Genomic DNA, 16183 nt, shown 5'->3' with positions numbered 1-16183 from the left:
GTCTCGTGGCCTTATTAAGGTTGATTTTCACTCGTTTTCTCGAATACCTAAACAACACCTTGCCAACTTTGATGCAAGTGCACAAGGTAAGTCAAAATGTACTTAACTGCCACGAGATAATCTTCGATGAGTCGTAGACGAATAAAACACACGGAGCAAGTGCATGATGACACTTGTATACGTACGTAATGACGTTTTTTAATACATTTGCGAGAAAATCGTAATTAAATATATTAGTCGCATAAGTATACCTGCGGTTCTGTTTTTATTTTTTTAATATAACTGATACAATTAAGTTTTGAGTGAAAATAGCGGCCAGTGTGTTTTATATCTCCTTTTTTACTAGCTCGGTTAACAACATCGAACATGGAAATAATAATCCGATTTAGCTAAATAATCAAAAGGTATTTCAGTGGATGTATTTTTTTTTAACTACCTAGAAATAGCGTTATTCTCAGTCAAAATTAATTTTCACTCTTGTTGCTAATCGAAAACCCTTTTTAACCAAAAGCCCGATTCTAAGAATAATTAAGACACGTTTAAGATCTTTAAAAGATCGATAACTAAACGACATGTCACAATTGACGTTTATTTCGATTCCTCTGTGATCCCAATAAGATCTATTTATAGTACTTCTAACGTCAAAGTGGGATTGGTTGCGCGAATCGAGCTGCTTCTGTCAATTATACGACATACAGACGATATCTAAATGAGAACTTATCTAAACCAGAACTTGTCGTTACCGTATTTCAGTCTTCGAATCGGGCCGTATGACACTTCTGCAGTCTAGTTATAATATAAGTCCTGGGATAAAGAGATAAGACGGCAATCGGCTAAATTAATTAACTAATTATATAAGTAGACTCGTTTTAATTCGTAATTATTTATAGTTCTTGCTAATACTTAACGGGCTTATTTCAGTAGGAAGCCAGTACTAGTAAGGGAGGACGAAAGCAGAAAAATAATAATTGTTTTAATCAGTGCAGCCACACACCGCAACGGTCAACTCGTTGATTTATCGTTATGCTACGTCGTCAATTTACCTCTTATTTACTTTCACACGATAGTTATTTACATTTTTTGACGTGTGTTCGCTGGGTGAACTGTGCGATAAAACAGAGAGAGTTTACACGAGGATGCAGATAAATTAGGGGCCGTCAACAAAGTAAGTAGTCCTAGCTGAGTACCGAGAGCGTTAGTTGCAATCAACGTGTAGAAGGTAGTGTTTGTGATAAGAGGAAAATGAAGAAAGAGATTCATTTACTTATACCTCGGTTGAATTGTCTCTAAATTGTTACTATAATAATCAATACCTATAATAATTAAAGAATCGTATTAAAGCACATTGAACAAGTAGGTGCACACTTTAACCTGCCCGCTCTGCCCTAGAGCACGTCTTTTAGCTTAGCAATAATTAAATAAAAAACGTAAAAAACAACGCCTAAACTTTTATCCTCCTTTGGGGCTATACACGGTGTATTACGAGGAACCCGAAATATTTTAAACACGCATTTCTGAGCCCAAAAGATGTAAAAAATGTTACGTGAGTATGAGTAAATTTAAAAAAAAACATTTTTTTTTTTTCAAATTTTTGAATATATTTGTACATGTACTAATGGTAAAACTGGCACTGGAAATGAATTTTACGATTTTTTTTGTAAAACCTAGTTTTTGCAAAGGTTGACTGAAAAACTTGTCACTTTTTGACATTTATCAATAAGCACTTCGTGCCATAATGACATCATCGCCATCATCGCCATCAAAAAAGGCGTTTTCACTAGGTTACAATAAGGAGTATTTTTTTAATGGTATTAACTCTGAAACTAGGCGAAATCCAGAAAAGTTTATATGACATTTTAGTCTCTAAATGAACTCCTCGTGTTATACCGTGTATAGTACCAATATATTATGGTATTATCAATATTGTGGTAGCCCTCAAATTATCCTAATATCATATTTTGTATTAAGTTACATTATATACCTTAACTCTGGTACCCGATCGGAACTAACAAAAACTCAGGAGTCTTCAAATTATCATAACATATGCATTCTTTGACATTCGCGATTCATTTTTCGATAAAATAGAACCTACCCGCTTTAAGAAGATGGGGTATCCGTTCCTCTCACCTACAACAATTCCCTCTTCATGAAAATAAAAATGAAAATATTTTTTGGTTCTTCATATTACTGGCTCCGGTAAAAATTAGACTAGACACAGTTTTTTTTTTTAAATTTTGGTTATATGATTACAACGACTTAGAACAGCGGTGGCAGCATGGTTCCATTTTTGTCACTATACCACTTGTCACTAAGCCCGTTACTTTCACGCTTACATACTTGTTAGAACGTGACAAGCATGGTGAAAAATGATAAAAAGCCGTCTATCTTAGCCCTACAGAATTCAACCCTTAAATGCGGTTCTTACTTGTCCGTTATTTATTCACTATTTGCTCTGGTTGTGCAAGCCCCCAGTTTTTTTTTTCTGACACAGTCCACTTTAAAACCGGTATTTTTTGGTAAAACAGTGATTATAAACTTAAACCCAAACTTAAAACTTATATTTAATTAATGTTGAAAATTGTACTTTAGTTATTACACAGAAGTAAGTAAACTGACAGTTAAATGAGGATCACTTTCTAATAAAGTACTTAAACTACGATTTCAAGTCTAAAGTGCATCATAAGTTCAACTGTAATACATACTGAGTCCTGAGTACTGTAGTTACTCGGACATAATTTTCATTTCTCTTGATCATAAATGTGAGTACCGACTGCACGGCGCTCAGAATTAAAGTTGTTATTTTGTCTTTTAATCCCGTAATAAATTTCAATCATTCCGTGGTTACGTTTGTTAAATAAAACAACTTAATTCTTATTGATAAAATTGGTTTTAAATATTTGTCAATTCGGGCCGAGTATTAGGTATTATATTCATGCGAATTATTCTTTTTCAATTATTTATTTTGCTATTGATTTTGCAGTTTTTATTCAATTTTCCGGGAATACGTGTTCCAACTTGTTTCTAAATTTCATTATTAAATAATAATATAACAGTAAAACATATAAAATCTGGATAAAGTTACCATTCATTCGGATTCAGACTGCATCAGTATTAATGCTGCATTATTGCAACGCGACATTATTGCCGACTGCATTACTACCTCAAATGTCATTCCGGGCAGTAACTACCTACTTGCAGCAGTAATGCAGCAGTAATGTCGCCCTGTAATACTGCTGCAGTCGACTGCATTACTGCAGGAAACGTCAAATTGCATATAAATTTCTTGATAAAATGAACTTTTCGACATTGTGTGTTGTAGTGTCTTGACAAAGACTACATATATGAGATAATGTAAATTAAGTGACTATTACGGTTTTTAAATTATGGACAGATTATAAAGTATGATTGTAAATTCGTCTAGTGAAAAATAAATATATTATTCACATATTATAATATATTTACACATGTAGGAAAAACGACTGAGTAATGGGATCCATAATTGTAGGTAGGTAAGTTTATTATAATCTTTTGTTAAAGCTGTATGATACTTTAATTTGTTAGAAAAAACTTTTGACAAACGTAGTCCAAATCATATTATCCTCACCTACAGTATTAAGTATATAGTTTCGTATCATCCACGATGACGCGCAGATTTGTCAAATATAACCTTTAATAACATGAAATTACGAGTCAAGGAACGCGACTTCGTGAATAACACGGTCACGGTCAATCATTGATATTTTTTTATTGAAATTTTGATTTTGTAGAATATTTATTATGATTTTGATTATGTAAAAATAAACTCAATTTTCCTTATAAAAAGCCGTTGTGGCAAATCCGCAGAATATATTTATCAATGTTCATCTAAATTTATCTTGTAAGTAAATATAAATTAGCGAGTGAGCGTTAGGTACGAAATTTTTATCTCTATGGCTGTTTCTAATCAGGGAAAACTTATAGAATTAATAAGATCTTACGTCAGTAACAGAAAACAAAAGACCCAAATAACTCATATTGACCTAAAATCGAAGGCAGAAACTGTTAATTCATCTTGTCTTAAAGATATTAGATACGGCGTTCCTCAAGGTAGTATTTTAGGTCCCCTCCTATTTATTATCTACATTGATGACCTCCCACGAATAACACAGCACCGAACAGTTCTATTTGCAGATGACAGTACAATTATTTTCTCTGATACTCAACCGGATACTATAGAATCTGAAATAAATACAACTTTACAGGCAACCATTGAATGGCTTGACCTTCATATTAACTTGTCAAAAACATATATGTATTTTAAACATATATGTAATAATCAATTGCTGCCAGTAGCAAAATTTAACAACTACACAACTTCGGAAACTGACAACTCATGATTACTAGGTTTAATGAGTAATTAGATAAGAATCTTTTCAGGAAACATCAAACTGAAAATATTTGCAAAAAACTGAGGCAATATTCATACACATTGTTCATGCTGCGTAAAATAGCGGGCCAATCAACAGCTTTGACTGCTTATCACGCATATGTTTCTCAACGCTCAGATATGGAGTTATTTTCCGGGATAATTCCACCAATCGCGAACTAGTATGTCGAGCAGTGAAAAGGTGTTTACGAGCCGTGTGGGGGCTGCAATATCTGGAATCGTGTAAACCCTACTTTACAGAGTTGGAAATTCTTACGTTTCCTAGTTTATAATACTCGTAATAGCTTTATTTGTTAAGAGTAACCCTGACCAATTTAATAATTAGACAATTTACTTCTCTAGTGAGAGACGATGTGATAAGTTGATTGATATCCCATCAAAGACTAAATTTGTTTCGAAAAGTGTTTTAGAAATTGCACCAAAAATTTAGAATAAATTGGCAAATGTAATTTGAGATAAAGAGGGCCTTAAAAAGTTTAAATTTGCCTTTAAAATGTATTTAATAGACAAAGCTTATTAATATTAAGGTATTGAATGATGTGTAATATTTTAATTATTTTAAATGATTGACATGTTTCTTTTTAAAATACAACTCTGATATTAATTTTATATCTAGTTTAATTTTATGCATGTGAGGTTGACCTTGTATTTGAAGTGTATTATTGTTATTGTAACCGCCAGAGGACACCCTGGAGTCAGCTCTCAGCGATAACTCAGTTTAATATTTATTTACGGAGCCTGCTGGTTCGGAAATCCAATTCCTCCCACGGTGGGACGTAGTTGGAGCGTCAAACAAACACCACTTAATTAGATTCTTATTTATTCAGCACTAGCACACACTTAGTCTAGACCTTAGGCACCAAACTTAAGCACTAAAACACTAACACTATAGGCACTTTCACTATAACGTTATTCTAGTACTTACTAAGGTACAATAACTAAGCGGTCCACGTAACTAGCACTAAAACCACTATTACCACTAATACTGATCACAACTTTAGGGCACTTTCACTTTTTCCTCACTTTTCCTTTTTGTTTTCCGATCGCTTGAACTGAACTGAACTGACTGTACTAACTCACTGTCCGCAGGCCGTATCTCGCCTGCTTATATAGGGCGAATACGAGGTCTCGAAAGTAACTCCAGATAATTCGAGAACGGCCTCGTTACGTGGACTTCTCTTTCTTGTGCTATCTCTTTCTCGCATTGGGCGTAGAACTTTCCCCGTATTTAACCACCTTTTCGGGTTTATCTCGGGAACCCTGAGGTTTTCAGTGATGAACCGTACCTTTTTAGAAAGCATTTACGAAGATCTACCCTATTATACCAGTTTCAGCTGAAAATATTCATGAATATAAGAATTATCTTCATCGATAGTTCAACTCCATACAAAAATAACTTTAAGTCTTAATATCTCGATAATTCTAGGCCCAATGCTTACAATGTTTGTGTCTACGGATAGCTAATCCTATGTTCTATCTATACAGGTCACTACGATCCCTGGGGAAAGCCTAACTTGGGAGAAATCAGGTGAAATTGGGTCGCCTCGACCCGAACATATAAATACCGCGCACCGAGGTCCGCGCCGCTCAGTACGCTTCCGGCTTCCGCAGCGATCGCACCGGCCGCTCACCCGCGGTGATGACGTCACGTAACAAGCTGACACAAAACGCTATTTTCATAGCGACCACAATTTTATCCTGTTTCTAGTCAATCGACCGACAAGTCAATCATACAAAGTGTGTTTGTGTCAACTTATTCCTATCCTATAGCTAGGCACCCTATAGCTATTTTATTTAGTTTTACGCGTTAGGCAATTCTTTCCGGCCCGGGTCTGTACCGTCCGAGCATTCGTCTCGGCAGGGGTCCATGCTGTCCGTAACAGTCTGCCCCCGCTGACGCTCCTGCGACTGCTCCTGTTGCAACGGTAGGACAGCCAACTTTGTGACGGGCCTCCGGAACACGCCTCCTCGGGTTTGCACGTCAGCCGATCGTATTCCACCATCCGGTCCTGGGTACACCTGGGTGACGATGCCGCGTGGCCACACATTGCGCGGCAGATTTCCGTCCACTATTATTACATAGTCGCCCTTCTGGATTGGCCTGACCCTGTTATTTGATGATTGGCGTGGTGCGAGTGTTGGCAGGTACTCCCGTATCCATCTTCGCCAGAAGTGGTCGGCCAAAGCTTGGCTGGCCCGCCAAGTCCTGCGGTCCGCTTCCTCGCACGGTCCGGTCGATGGAGCTCCCGTTGAGCCTCCCAGGAGAAAATGAGCCGGTGTCAACGCTTCCTCATCCCTCGGGTCCACTGAAACATGGGTCAGTGGCCGTGCGTTGACAGTATTTTCTGCCTCTGCCAATATGGTCAGCAACAATTCTTCTTTGGGTGCCTTTGTGTGTAATGTTGCTGTTAGGGCGTTCTTTACGGAGCGTACTAATCTTTCCCAAGCTCCGCCTTGGTTAGGTGCACCGGGTGGAATAAACTTCCATGTGACGTTGTGTTGTACGCCGAACTCTCGAAGTGCTGGTAACCACTCCTTGTAGGCGTTGCGTAGTTCGACGTCCGCTCCCCTGAAGTTCGTTGCATTGTCGCTGTAAATGACTGCGGGCCATCCTCGTCGTGCCGCTAGTCGCCTGAGAGCCATTATCGCCGAGTCCGTTGAGAGACTATGGACGATCTCCAGATGTATGGCTCGCGTCGTTAAGCATGTAAACAATGCAACCCATCTTTTTTCATGCCTTCGTCCGATGGTCACTGTTAATGGGCCAAATAAATCCACTGCCGTGTTTGTGAATGGCCTCTTGTACGGCTGGATTCTAGCCAGCGGTAAGTCTCCCATTGCTGGCACCTTTGGTTGCGCTCTCCTTAACACGCATAGGCGGCACTTGCCAGCCACCATGCGCACCGTTGGCCGTAGGTGAATGATCCAGTAGAGCTGTCGTAGATCATTTACAACTCGTTCATTATTTGCATGTCCAGCTTTCTTATGCGCGCGTTCAATTAATAATCTAATTATTTGATGCCTCCCGTCCAATATGATTGGCTGCTTCTCTAACCCTAGTACTGGCGCTGCGTTGAGCCGTCCTCGCATACGTATCAGTCCGTCTGGGCCTAATACTGGGTCCAATTCATGCAGTCGACTTTTGTGGCCGACTGGTTCGCCCTTAGACAGATTCCGATACTCCTCAGGGAAGCTTGTGCGTTGAGCATATTGGAAAAGTAGATGCTCCGCCTTCTTCCTATGTATGACCTGCAGTGGTTGTCGTTGTCGGTTCCTGAGACAATCGAGAAATTGGAAGACTCGTGCCGTTGCGTTCACCAAACGATTATAGTCCGAGAATCGCTCGATGTCTGGAATCGGCTCCTTGTTGACTTTTGGCTCCTCCTGAGCAGCACAGGCAACCTCCTCATACTCGGGAAGGTCTTCTTCAATATTTGTCTTGACGTTTTCCTGTGGCCATTCTTCCTCAGGGCGCTTAAGAAAGTCTGGTCCTTGGTACCATCGGCTTTCGAAGGTCACTTGTCGATCTTTATCCGGGCGGGTAGCTTCATCCGCCGGATTTTCTTTTGTGGGAACCCAGCGCCATTGTTTTGGTATTGTCAGTTCCGCTATTTCACCTAAGCGGTTGGCTACATAGGCGCTGTATCGTTTTGCGTCGTTGCGGACCCAGTGTAGCACCGTCCTTGAGTCTGTCCACATGATGACCTGATCTGGTGTCAGACGGTGCTCCTCCCGGATGGTCTGCTGTAGCCTTGACCCGATGAGCGCCGACTGAAGTTCCATGCGTGGTATGCTGAGTTGCCTCGTTGGCCCAACCTTACTTTTTGCCGCGATTAGGCTCACTTGGGCCTCCCCGCCATTTGAGGCTACTCGCCAGTACGCCACGCATGCGTATGCTTTGGTGCTGGCGTCCACGAACACATGTAGTTCCCTTCTCGCCACTGCCCCCGTTGAAAGATAGCATCTTGGTATCCTGAGCTTCGCGACGCTATCCAGAGCTCGCAGCCAGGCCTCGAAGTCACGCTTATCCTCTTCTGGCAGTGGAGAGTCCCAGTCCAGCTTCTTGGCCCACAGATTTTGCAGCTGAACTTTTGCTGTTATAGTATAGTGGCTTAACAGCCCCAGCGGGTCATATACTGACATCACGGCCGATAACATTTGCCTCTTCGTAGGCGTCTGTATCATTTCCTTCACTTCGGCCGGTACCCTTATCATTGTTGTGTTGAAACCCAACTGGTCGGTTTCAGGGTTCCAGTACATCCCAAGGATCTTATTTTCCTTGCCTTTGCCGAGCTGTGCCGGTGTACTTGCGTGTAACTCCGTCGGGATCTGCTGGAGTAGCTTCACACTGTTTGAAGTCCACCCTCGTAACTGGAACCCTCCCTTGGCGTGAGACGACGCGACTTGCGTAGCACGATGTAAGAGTTCCTTCTCATCCGGGTAGCTGGCTACGTAATCGTCCATGTAATGATTACGTGTGATGTCTTCCACAGCATCCGGGAACTCATCAGCGTTGTCCATAGCGTTTCTATTTCTGACGCTATGGGCCAGGAATGGTGAGCTTGCTGCACCAAAAAGCATGCTCGTCATTTTGTAAAATTGCGGATTCCCTGTCCGGCGGTCCCCTCTCCAAATGAACATTTGTGACGGTTGATCCTCGGCCCTTATTTTTACTTGGAGGAACATTTCCTGTAGATCCGCCACAACTGCAAATTGCCCTTCGCGGAACCGAAAGAGAATCCCTATAATTGACTGTAATAGATCCGGTCCTTCCAAAAGAAAATCGTTTAGGCATTTCCCTTGAACGCGACACGCAGCGTCGAAGACTAGCCTTATCTTGCCCGGTTTGTTCGGATTAGTTACCGCAAAATGCGGCAATACCCACGCTATCTTGCTATCTGGCGGCTCCTGCAGTGGCTCGGCGTACTTTTTCTTTAATAAATTATCAATTTGTTCCTTGTAACTCTCAGCGAATGCCGGATCCCGATCCATCTTTCTCTCGATACTCCTTAACCGACACATTGCAGTTTGTATGGTCGGTGGCATTCGTGGTTCGTCGTCCCGCCATAGCTGACCTACTTCATAGCGTGGTCCATTGTCGTTGATTTTCTTTATTGTTCTGTCCAAAATATCCATGGCCCTTTGGACTTGCGGATCCACCTTTGTAACGTTTTTTATTCCCAGCGAATCTATGTTGAAATAATCTCGTAGCATGGAGTCTAGGTTCTCATCCCTCTCGCGGCAGTGCAGCATCAGGTGTTCCTCGCCCTCCTTGGGAATAACCAGCCGTGGTTTTCCCCCGAAGATCACCCAGCCAAGCCCAGTTAGCACTGCCGCTGGCTCGTCCAGACCCCTGATGATTGCTTCCTGTGGTAGTAGCACAGGCCAGTGGTCGATGCCGATAAGCAGTTTAGGTATAGCCTCTTCATAGCACGCAGTCGGTATATTTTTGAAGTGTTCCAGCTCCATGATTTTCTTACTCATCCGTTGCGTGCGTAGGCCTATACGTCGTACCGTCGTGAAGACGAGATCGTATGCGGTTTCCAAGCCCTTTCCGCGTACGCGCACCTTCACCTGTCTGCTTATTTCAGGCTCTGCTTCCATATTGCTTACGCCTGCGAGACATAGCGGCGTGGCAGGTCCCGTAGCTCCTACGGCGTCCGCTACGTCTGTCTGAATTAGGCTTATAGTGCACCCGTCGTCCAACATAGCGTAGGTGTCCACCTTCCCCTTGGGACCCTCTACGGTGACGGGAACCATTTTGAGGAACACCGTGGTTGTGTTATTCACATGCTCCGTAGTGTTCGTAACAGTGTCCGGCTCTTGTGCTATAACCGCCGGCGTATGTCCGGACCCTAGGCTGGCGGTGGGCTGCGAAGAGGGCGCGGCCGCGCGGGACACTGGCGGCCGGCGTTCACGCGTCACTTCCTGCGTCTTTCCCTCGTGCAGCAACTTATGATGCCTAAAAGTGCATCCGTCGATTCCACAAGGTTTGTTATGGCACTTAGTTTTTCTATGCTTGCTGTTTAGGCATCTGAAGCATATTGTGTTACTCCTGGCCCAGTCCCATCTAGCTCCTATGTCCATGGCCAAGATCCGCTTGCATTCCGGGGTTCTGTGGCCACCGCCGCAACATAGGCAGGGTACACGCCGCGCCTCGGCGTTACCCGTCGTATATGCCTGCTCGGCGTGGTACTGCGCCTGCTGTGGACGTCTACTTCCCTGGACTCGTTGGCTCGTCGTTGATGGGCGGGCAGTTTCCTTCGCTGCCGTTTCCCTCCTCTTCATATTGCTTGTAGGTAGCCGAGCGTGTGAGAACTCTAACTCGGCGTCGCTTTCCTCGATGAGAAAATCCGCCATGAGCATAAGCTCACATTTACCATTCTTTATATTTTCTCGGGCATATGCACACCATCTGCTTCGTAAGTGGGGACTCAGACGATCGGTTATTTCTCTTACCAACAAAGGATTGTTACTGTAATTTTTACTATCCAGTTCACACAAGGTGCTTACTATATTGACGACTTTTGTAGCAAAGTTATTTAAATCTATGGCGCTAGGACCCACAGGCGGCAGACGTTTAAGCTCTTCTAGCGCTTTATCGACTAAAAGGTCAATCCTTCCAAAGTTCTTTTTCAACAATTTCATTATTAAATCTGGCTGTGTCGACGTTGATAATAGATGTTGCACGCATTGGCGTGCATCCCCACGTAAACAATTTCGAAGCCTTGCCATGTTTTCGAATGCACTAAAATTGTAGCGTCGAGTTGACTCGCTGTAGGCATTATAAAATAATAACCACTCGTTCGGGTTGCCCGAGAAAGGTGGCAGCTCGTAGCATTGTTTTGGCGGCGTTGTGCGTACGGCGTCCCTTAATTGGTCGGCGAGCCTATTAAATGCAGTAGCCGCGTCACTCGGCGGCGGCTCTACCGACGACCTTAGTTTGGTATGAGGAGTGAACGGCGTTGACGCGAAGTAATCCCTTTGTGGTTCAGTTCGTGACTCCATGTACTCGTTGCGTGGTCCCGACGGCCCCATCTCTGGCTCTAAGGGCGACGGCGCACGGTACTCGTATTGTGATCGTCGCGGCGGCTCTACCGGTGACGGCGCCCGATATTCATTGCGCGGTCTGCGCGGCGGCGATCTATCCCCTATCCGTGGCTGGCGCGGCGGCAATCGGTACTCAGCTCGCGGCCCGCGCGGCGGCGATCGGGCGCGCTCGGCCCGTGTCGGCACGGGTAGCGTCTCTACGCGAACGCGAGGCGGGTCGTCGTGGGGGCGATGCGGCGTCTCGACGATCTCTCCAATGTCATTAAGCCACTCGCTGACTCGGCTCTCGGGTTCGGCTCGTACTCGTCGCTTGGGGCTACTCCCGCGTGATGATGCCACGGAGGTGTCCGAAAGTGACCCATATTCGTTAAGCACGACGTTAAGACGGTGCTTATATTCTATGTCAAGCATCTCGCGTTCCAGAGCGAGCTCCCTGAGCTTCAGTTCCAGTTTCTTTTTTTCTTTTATATATTGAAGCTCTTTTATTTTGCTTGAACATAGACTGCTGATGTGTGAACCCCTTGATGATGCAGATTTGACCGACGACCCTTCATTCCGTGCGTTTTTCTTAGGCGAGGGTGCTGGAGGTAGGGGTGTGGTGCGCGGAGGTTCTTGCCTCTCCTCCGCCGCCCTACTCTCCCCCTCGGAAATGGGCGACATTCTCCTTGACTGCGCGCTCAACTGTTCGCGCTCGGCGCGGCGTCGCTCAATCCGCCGTTGATTAAACCGCTCGATCACAGACGGTGAACGCGGAGGCCCCTTGTGGACAGTTATCTTCACGGCCTTTGTCAGTGGTACCTCGGCCTTAGCCTTCCCTAGTACCGGCGGCGAAGATTTGGAACCCGCCTCTGCTTCCTCGTCGATGGCCTTTGACCCGGTGCCCTCGACGTCCTCGCGGTGTTCCCCCCTAGATGGAGGGCTAGCCGTCGACTCCCTTCCGGTAGCCGTCGTTAACGGCCTCCCGGTGCGCTGGCTAGACCCTCCCGACGTGTCCGTTGCCCGCTCCGCGACCTCTGATACGCGACCCGTGGTATCCGTGGAGGTCGTACGTTCCCGCTCGTTCCTGGTGCGGTCCGACTGCGATCTTGTTGTAACTCCCATTTTCGAGTTACTTCCCGACATTATTAACACTTCACAACACAGTTCACAACACAGTTCACTGCACGGTTCGTCAGTCACACACAATATTCACACAACACAGTTCCCACTGTTCAGTATTAGTCCAATAAGAATCTAATTAGACACTCACTGTACTCACTGAAAGTTACTAGGTCCCACTGAATTTCAGGATCCGGCTCGAAGGACCAAAACTGTAACCGCCAGAGGACACCCTGGAGTCAGCTCTCAGCGATAACTCAGTTTAATATTTATTTACGGAGCCTGCTGGTTCGGAAATCCAATTCCTCCCACGGTGGGACGTAGTTGGAGCGTCAAACAAACACCACTTAATTAGATTCTTATTTATTCAGCACTAGCACACACTTAGTCTAGACCTTAGGCACCAAACTTAAGCACTAAAACACTAACACTATAGGCACTTTCACTATAACGTTATTCTAGTACTTACTAAGGTACAATAACTAAGCGGTCCACGTAACTAGCACTAAAACCACTATTACCACTAATACTGATCACAACTTTAGGGCACTTTCACTTTTTCCTCACTTTTCCTTTTTGTTTTCCGATCGCTTGAACTGAACTGAACTGACTGTACTAACTCACTGTCCGCAGGCCGTATCTCGCCTGCTTATATAGGGCGAATACGAGGTCTCGAAAGTAACTCCAGATAATTCGAGAACGGCCTCGTTACGTGGACTTCTCTTTCTTGTGCTATCTCTTTCTCGCATTGGGCGTAGAACTTTCCCCGTATTTAACCACCTTTTCGGGTTTATCTCGGGAACCCTGAGGTTTTCAGTGATGAACCGTACCTTTTTAGAAAGCATTTACGAAGATCTACCCTATTATACCAGTTTCAGCTGAAAATATTCATGAATATAAGAATTATCTTCATCGATAGTTCAACTCCATACAAAAATAACTTTAAGTCTTAATATCTCGATAATTCTAGGCCCAATGCTTACAATGTTTGTGTCTACGGATAGCTAATCCTATGTTCTATCTATACAGGTCACTACGATCCCTGGGGAAAGCCTAACTTGGGAGAAATCAGGTGAAATTGGGTCGCCTCGACCCGAACATATAAATACCGCGCACCGAGGTCCGCGCCGCTCAGTACGCTTCCGGCTTCCGCAGCGATCGCACCGGCCGCTCACCCGCGGTGATGACGTCACGTAACAAGCTGACACAAAACGCTATTTTCATAGCGACCACAATTTTATCCTGTTTCTAGTCAATCGACCGACAAGTCAATCATACAAAGTGTGTTTGTGTCAACTTATTCCTATCCTATAGCTAGGCACCCTATAGCTATTTTATTTAGTTTTACGCGTTAGGCAATTCTTTCCGGCCCGGGTCTGTACCGTCCGAGCATTCGTCTCGGCAGGGGTCCATGCTGTCCGTAACAGTTATTTTAAGATTATTTTTACATGTATTCTTGGGTATATTCATTTTCGTGTAGTTATATTTTTATGTCGTACGCCGAAAGGCACACCATGGACCATGGACCAATTATCTAAACTGACAACTTATGTAATCCATGATAATGAAATAAATGAGTCTTTGAAACTTTGAAGTTTCAAATTTTCAAAGAATTTCAGTTTCAGTGAATGACTCTAAGAAATTCTTTGCTAGTTTTTTTGTATAAAAACTAGCAAACTCTTTATTTTACAAAAACATATATTAAAAGTAACTTACACTTAAGAAAAGCTAAGTACAAAGGCGAACTTATCCCTTTAAGGGATCTCTTCCAGTTAACCTTTGAGTAGACGAGATAAGAGGGTTACAAATTAACACTAACTACCTAACTGTAATTGAACATTAAATTTCGTTAATAATCTATGTAACCTCACGTAGATTATTAACGAAACGTGAACTATTCATTTTGCAGCCAGGTAATCTCTTAAAAATATACTAGGTACTTAAAATAATGTATTAAATAAAGAACCCTTTCCAGGAAGAGTTTGTTGATGAAAGAAAAGCTTTCGTCGTAAAGATTTTCTCCCGTAAGAAGTTTTACTATATGTGGACCTCATTTTCTCGTCCAAGAGAAACCTCTTAATAGAACTCTGTACCAGGTTCGTAATTAAGGAAATGACGCATTGCGAACGGTGCTGTGCAACGTGGAAAATATTAACTTTTTATTTTTGTATTTCATACTTTTGTTACTTGTGATTGTGACTTGTATCTAAGTATTAAAAGAAAACGAATTGACATTTTAGATTCCATCAACTCTCAATTGTTTTTACACCCTGGTTACTACCTCTATGTGCATCCTATGATACGGGCAAGGGCAGAATCCGTTCGGTATACCCCTTACATTTCATTAACGTATCAAAGAGCCTCTACGTGGTGGCTTCGACTCCACGCTCGCCTCCCAATCCGGAAACCATTTTTCCGTAATGGGTAAAGACGTTAATATCAATTTCACGTGCGGTTCCTGAACACATTATAGAGAGCTTATAATGAGAGATGCAACGAATAGTGGCTTGGCCGAATACCGAATATCACGCGTAGCCATCGGTCAAACAGCCGAATATTCCACCGCCGAATATTCGGCTAGAAGTTTTACCTAAAATGAAGTCAATTCGAACACGCGCGTGCGTGCGCTGTGCAAGTTGCAACCTGTTTCTCGCTGTAGGCAGTTTTTGATAGAAATTGCGCTTTTGTACTATCTATGAATATAAAGGTAGTCTGAAACATTATACTGAAATTAATAATTGATTACTTGTAGTTTGTTACTTTTTTACCCCTCATTTACCGTTATCCGGCCGAGTACTATACCGCTATTCGATATTCGGCTGAATAGTGAAATTATGGCCGAATAAGCCGGATACTGAATAGTGGCCGAATATTCGTTGCATCTCTACTTATTATTTGTATGCAACTAAAGTGGTGTATGTAACTGTACATTATTAGGCATTATGTAACAGTCACATAAACTACTATTACTTACAAATTTATTCGATTGCTGATTGTTACAAAGATTGAAAATGGCTGTCAACGTTACGCAACGCAGCGCGCGAATATTAATAGTGCTCCTTTAACCGCCTAAAAAGTAAAAACCGCCACTCCCGAATAAAATCGTGCATGTTGTTATTCATATTCATAGCTAATCCAGGCTTGTAATGAGTTTATTTATAACGCCAATAGGGTGTGTATTCCCCATGACTCAGGAAAAAAATACTTGTGGTCATCAGACAAATAAATGCCCTTACTGGGATTCGAACCCGGCACCATTGATTTTATAGGCAGGGTCACTGCCCACTAGGCCAGACAAAGGTTGGTACAAGTATAAAAATATTTGGTCTTTATTAGCTATTTAGCTCTGCTATCTAGTAAATAATTTAATATCCAGTTTTCTCCTCTCCTGTAACTTTCACGCCAAATTCAGGGAGGTACCAAACAGGACGTCCACGTATATGGCATTTCTTGGCCTTCGGTCCAAATTAAGAAAAAATCTCAGACCGATCGTCCAAAAACGCGAATGTGTTAACGCTACCAGAGGGTACACGGTAGCGAATTTTTTTTAACAACCGCCGAACTGATGGCAATTTGGGTAGGGATGAGATGACATGCGGCAAAAATTTA

The sequence above is a fragment of the Cydia pomonella genome, chromosome 3, assembly GCF_033807575.1.
Source record: "Cydia pomonella isolate Wapato2018A chromosome 3, ilCydPomo1, whole genome shotgun sequence".
NCBI lineage: Eukaryota > Metazoa > Arthropoda > Insecta > Lepidoptera > Tortricidae > Cydia > Cydia pomonella.
This window is presented reverse-complemented; position numbering follows the sequence as displayed.